Below are 6,684 nucleotides of genomic sequence, written 5' to 3' on the forward strand. Positions count from 1 at the left end.
GCCCACACCATATAAATATAATAGCCCATGATTTAATTAGTCTTCCTTTTAATCACTAAATTAATTCATAATTAATTCAAGATTAAAACTAATTAAGTAACATGACTTTATATTAATATATTATAACTTATAATATATTAATAAATCGTAAGTATACAACTCTCATAAAATTATCCATAACTAGTTCGGGTGAAGTGCAACCCAAATGGACCATGCCGGGTCGGGTCAAGTATATACCAAATAAGTTATGGACTTAGACACCTTATCCAATAGACTCCCACTTGGATAAGTCTAATAACTGTATTTGCCTATATTACTTCAGGAACCAACCGGCAATCGTAGCTCTCGAAAACTCTGTTGAACTATGAAGCGCCATTTTAGATAAGTGATCATATAATCCTCTGCTCTCATGATATCAGCCGGACAAATACATGGAACAATGTCTTACTTATTGTCTAGCAGTTGTTTCTCGATTTCCGATTTGTTTGACAAAGAACTTAACTGAACACATCAATTTAGTTCTGACCGGGCCCGGTACATGGGTCAACACAAAATCATCGAGGGGCCCAGATATCGCTTCTATTTCAAGAAGGAACAGATAAACTTCGACTCATATGCTTGTTCTACTACTTGTTGAATTGTACACAAAGGCACATTTTATAACATCAAGTTACTGATGCGTTTACGTGCAATCAATGCACAACCAACTCATAGGTAACAACTCATATCTCTAGGTTTGAAGACTTATATGATATTATCGTCTCACGATCACTCGAGATAAATTCCATGAAGTGATACAAGTGAGCGTGGGTTTATTCCAATACTCATAACTTATGAGTACTCATGAATGTTGTAGCAACCATTGCTATGGCTAAACACCTTTAGTCATCTACAATCCCAATTCATGACAATCTTGATTCATACCTACTTCCGACGTATGACCGATTGTGGAGGTTTGAATAAGTTAATTATTCTGGAAGTCAAAACATGCAAAACTGAAACAATAGTAAATAATTGACAATGATAGTAACACTTTACTCATAAATAAATCACACATTTTATTCATCATCAAACGTCGATTACATTTTACAAGTTTCAGAAAAGGCTATCTAATATGTAAAACTAATATCGTCCCTCAACCCGATGCGCCTCGCATGCTGCAAATGCTTAACCCTCGTCAGTCCCTTCGTAAGGGGATCCGCAGGGTTCTCATCTGACGATACCCTCTTTGCCACGAGGAGTCCCTCTTCTATCTTGTGTCTTATGAAGTGATATTTTCTGTCAATGTGTCGGGATCTGCCATGATCTCTTGGTTCCTTGGCTAAGGCAACCGCACTATTGCTGTCACAGAAAATCTCCATAGGCTCCTTAATAGCTGGTACAACTCCAAGGTCTCCGATGAAGTTCCTCAGCCATATTGCCTCCTTTGCCGCTTCACTCGCTGCTATGTACTCTGATTCACAAGTCGAATCAGCTACAGTCTCCTGTTTGGAACTCTTCCATGTGATTGCCCCTCTATTTAAGGTAAAGACCCAGCCCGACTGAGAGCGGAAGTTATCCCTATCAGTCTGAAAGCTAGCATCACTATACCCTGCTACTCTCAAGTCATCACTCCCACCAAGGGTAAGGATCCAATCCTTAGTCCTCCGCAGGTACTTGAGAATATTCTTTACCGCAGTCTAATGAGCCTTGCCAGGGTTCCGCTGATATCTGTTGACCATGCTCAAAGCAAAGGCCACATCAGGACGGGTACAAGTCATAGCATACATGATCGGACCAACAGCGGAAGTATAAGGTAATCGACTCATCTCAGCTATCTCATCTTCTGTACTCGGGCTCTGAGCCTTGCTCAGTTTGGCATTGCTTTGGATCGGTAATTCTCCTTTCTTGGAATTCAGCATGTTGAACCTTTTCAACACCTTATCCAAGTAGGTACTCTGACTAAGTCCAATTAGTCTTTTACTCCTTTCTCTTAATATCCTTATCCCTAGGATATAGGTAGCTTCTCCAAGGTCCTTCATAGCAAAGCACTTCCCAAGCCAGGACTTAACCTCCTGCAAGGTTGGGATGTCATTTCCTATGAGTAGTATGTCATCCACATACAGTACCAAAAAGCTAACTATACTCCCACTAGCTCTGACATACACGCAGGACTCATCTTCACTTCTTGAGAAACCAAACTCTTTGACCTTCTCATCGAAACAAAGATTCCAACTTCGAGATGCTTGTTTCAATCCATAAATGGATTTCTCAAGCTTGCACACTCTATTGGGGTACTCTGCACTGACAAAACCTTCTGGCTGATTCATGTAAACATCCTCAGCCAACTTTCCGTTAAGGAAAGCGGTTTTGACATCCATTTGCCATATTTCATAATCATGAAATGCAGCAATGGCTAGCATAACCCTAATAGACTTAATCTTTGCTACTGGTGAAAAGGTTTCATCATAATCAATACCCTGAGTCTGAGTAAACCCCTTCGCAACCAGTCGCGCCTTATAAGTGTGCACCTTCCCATCCATGTCGGTCTTCTTCTTGAAGATCCATTTGCACCCGACTGTCTTACGGCCTGGTACATTGTCAACCAAGTTCCAAACTTGATTGTCATACATGGACTGTATCTCACTGTCCATAGCCTCCTTCCATTTAGCAGACTCTGGGCCTGCCATGGCTTCCTTAACACTGTTAGGTTCATCCAGAATTACCAGTGTACTGTCACTGATAAATGTATCACCTTCCGTAGTAATATGAAATCCATAATAAAACTCAGGTGTGTTCCTAACCCTTGTGGAACGCCTCGGAAGTATAGACTCGTCAGCTGGATCAACAGGAATTTCCTCCTCAAGTTGATTGCTAGTGTCTGAGGTTCCTTCACCAATCGAGTCTTGAATTTCTTCAAGGTTAATTTGCCTCCCACTGTCTCCTTGGCTTATAAATTCTCTCTCTCGAAAGACCCCTCTCCTAGCCACAAAGACCACATTCTCACTGGGTCTGTAGAAGAGGTAACCAAAGGATTTTTGTGGGTATCCGGTGAAAATACACCTTTCACTTCGAGGTTCGAGCTTGTCATGAGTTTCGCGCCTCACGAAAGCCTCGCAACCCCAAATCTTGATGTGGTCCAAATTGGGAACTTTCCCAGTCCACATTTCATGAGGTGTTTTGGCAACCTTCTTTGTAGGGACTAGATTAAGGATGTGGGCGGCAGTCTCTAAGGCATACCCCCAAAAAGAGATTGGTAGCGAAGCTCGACTCATCATAGAGCGAACCATGTCCAACAAAGTTCGATTGCGCCTCTCAGCTACACCATTCAGCTGTGGTGTCCTGGGAGGTGTCAATTGTGAGACAATCCCACACTCCTTAAGATAGTCGAGGAACTCAGTACTAAGATACTCACCACCTCGATCGGATCGAAGCATCTTAATGTTCCTGCCCAATTGATTTTCTACTTCCTGTTTAAACTCTTTAAACCTTTCAAAAGTTTCTGACTTATGTTTGATTAAGTAGACATAACTGTATCTACTAAAATCATCAATAAAAGTCACATAATAGCGATTAGCATCCCTTGTGGCGGTTTTGAATGGTCCACATACATCAGTATGTATAAGGTCCAACAAACCCTCACCCCTTGCACAAGTACCAGTGAAGGGTGATTTTGTCATTTTTCCAAGTAGACAAGACTCACAACTATCATCCGACTTGAGGTCGAACGACTCCAAGACTCCATCCTTTTGGAGCTGGCCTATGCGTGTTTTGCTTACATGTCCAAGACGACAATGCCACAAAGATGCTTTATCCAAGCTAGTAGAAGAATCAATACATAATACATTATTTCCTAAATTATCTACAACCGATACAACTTCATACACACCATCACAAGGTAATGCTTTAAAATAAAGAACATTATTAAAGAAAGCATTAATACTACCAACTTCATTATCAAAAGAAAAGGTAAAACCTTGTTTGTACAAAGCATGAAAGGAAATAATATTCCTCGCCATTTCAGACGAGTACACACATTTATTCAAATCTAACTTTAACCCACTATCTAGCAACAAAGTATAAACTCCAATCTTGGTAACAGGTGCAACCTTCTTGTTCCCCATGATTAAGTTTATCTTTTCGTGCTCCACATCCTCACTTCTTCTTAGGCCCTGCAAGTCACAACAGATGTGAATACCACAACCTTTATCAAGAACCCAAGAATTAGAATATGGTGAGTTATTAGACAATATAGTGTAAATACCTGCATGGGATGGTTTCACTTTCCCATTCTTGACATCCTACAAGTACTTTGGGCAGTTTCGCTTCCAGTGCCCCTTATTCTGACAGTAGAAGCATTCAGCATCCTTAGGGATGGCAGAAGGAGTGATAGAACCACCTTTGGTTCCAGATGAGGAGCCTTCAAGGGACTTTCCCTTGGTACCCTTCGAAGGGTGCTTCCTCTTCTTCCCTTTGCCTTGCCCGATAGCCAAAACAGGGGTAGTAGTAGGAGTAGGAGTAGCAACCGACTTACTCTTAAGACCACTTTCGGCAGTCTTCAGAAGTCCTTGAAGCTTACTGAGTGTGACTTCCTCCTTGTTCATGTGGTATGTCATACGAAATTGATCATAACACGATGGCAAGGAGTGCAAAATGATATCAATTGCCAACTCCTCAGGGAAGTTCACATTCAGTTTCATTAGACGGTCCACATACCTTTGCATTTTCTGCATGTGGCTCGTGATTGGTTCGCTATCCTTCATACGGGTAGTGATCATGGAGGAGATTATTTCATACCGCTCTTGACGAGCACTCTGATGGTACCTTTCCATCAGATCCTGATGCATCTCAAAAGGGTAATAGTCCTCATAGGACTTTTGGAGTTCAGCTGTCATGGTGGCCATCATGATGCATGCCACCTTGGTGGCATCTCTTTCATGTGCCTGATACTCAACGACCTCCTCAGGAGTAGCAGTGGACTCATCAAGCTCCTTTAGCTCCTTATCGAGGACATATTCCTTGTCCTCGTAACGAGTAACCATCCTGATGTTCCGGATCCAATCCATGAAGTTGGAACCATCAAAGATGACCCTCCCACAAAGGTTCATGAGGGAAAAGGAGCCAGTAGGGTTAGAGCCCGAAGCTTTGTTGTTGGAAGACATCTGAAAAGAAGAAAACAAGTTTAGATTAGATATATCGAATCCTTAATAATACACCCAAATGTAATATTAAGGCTAGGATCCAACACAATATATTATAACTTAGAAGAGGGATGCCGTAATCTAAGCTATAATATATTTGAAGGTAGGTGAATGATGATTCACCAATTTCCACCATGAAAACGAAATGAATTATTAGGTTTAATTGGTTTTTGAAATTCCTAGATTCCTTTGAGATTCATTGAACTTTTCAATGGCATGTTTCAATCTCGATTGTGCCCTTCAAGTTTTGTGACTGGGATGCCGAGGATCACAAAACAAGGTGTGAATAACCATGCAAATTCACTTGGTACCCTTAATATTATCACCTAATCAATGTGCCGGTTAACCACACACGCTCCACCGATCTATGATAAACATTAAGTCACCCTTCGTGATCCTTACTAGTCCAAGTTAGTGTGCCGGTTAACCACACACGCTCCACCAACGACTTGGTAAGGTACAAAGTGTGAATTTCATGGGTTAGCACCATATTCACATTTTCCTAAAGTAACTAAGATTGGGAATTTATAAAAGGTTTAGTTACTTTATAATATTCATTATACTTTTAATGAGAATTTATAAGTCCTTGTCCTACCCGTTCGGCTAACGACCCTCCACCAGTCAAGCAAGCGGTGGGTGAGAGTGGACACCCATTAAGTTGCCATTTTATAGGCAACAACCTTATACCCACCTTATAGACTGGCTTCGTGAATGAGGCGTACTAGCGGTAAGACGACTTTGATCTTATACATATATATAATAATTAACCATTAATGTTATAAATAGTATAAGGGTTGAATTTTAACTTTTAAAACTCTAAGGGTTTGGAATTAAAGTATATTAAAGTGTGTGTAACTTTACAAATTCCAAAACTTGAGGACAAGTTTTGAAACTATTCAAAACTTTTCATTTCATAACTTATGAATTAAAGGTTCATAAAAATGAAGACTCTTCATTTCCATGTAACTTATGTGTGTTAAGTGTGTGTTTAAAAGAAGTGACCTTTGGATATCCATAACTTGAGGACAAATTATGGACTCCATTAAAACACAAAAATGATCAAGAATTAATCCTAAACAATTCAGCAAATAATTCCTATCATCTTCTAAATTCATAAGAACATGAACATGATCATCAAAATTTCAAGAATTATATGAACACATACAAAGCATGAAATTTTGATATAAGCTATTGTAAATGGATTAGAACAACCATTACACCAACTAAAACAAGTTTTAAAACACCAAAACAGTTTAGGGTAATGTTTCTAGTCCATTTCCAGCAGCAAAAGTCGAAAATCTGCATTCTGAGGCTCCTACTCGCCGAGTGCACGAACCTACTCGGCGAGTAGGATGAGTTTACACATGAACTCGGCGAGTCCCCCCATGGACTCGGCGAGTTCATCAGTCAGACAGCAAAAAATCGACCTTTTATCACTATTTTGCATCAAGTATCAAACAAACAAGCCTAGGCTCTGATACCACTGTTGGGTTTTGAGCATTCT

Source organism: Lactuca virosa, chromosome 3 (genome assembly GCF_052849685.1).
Source record: "Lactuca virosa cultivar CGN04683 chromosome 3, Lactuca_virosa_CGN04683_v6, whole genome shotgun sequence".
NCBI classification, from domain to species: Eukaryota; Viridiplantae; Streptophyta; class Magnoliopsida; order Asterales; family Asteraceae; genus Lactuca; species Lactuca virosa.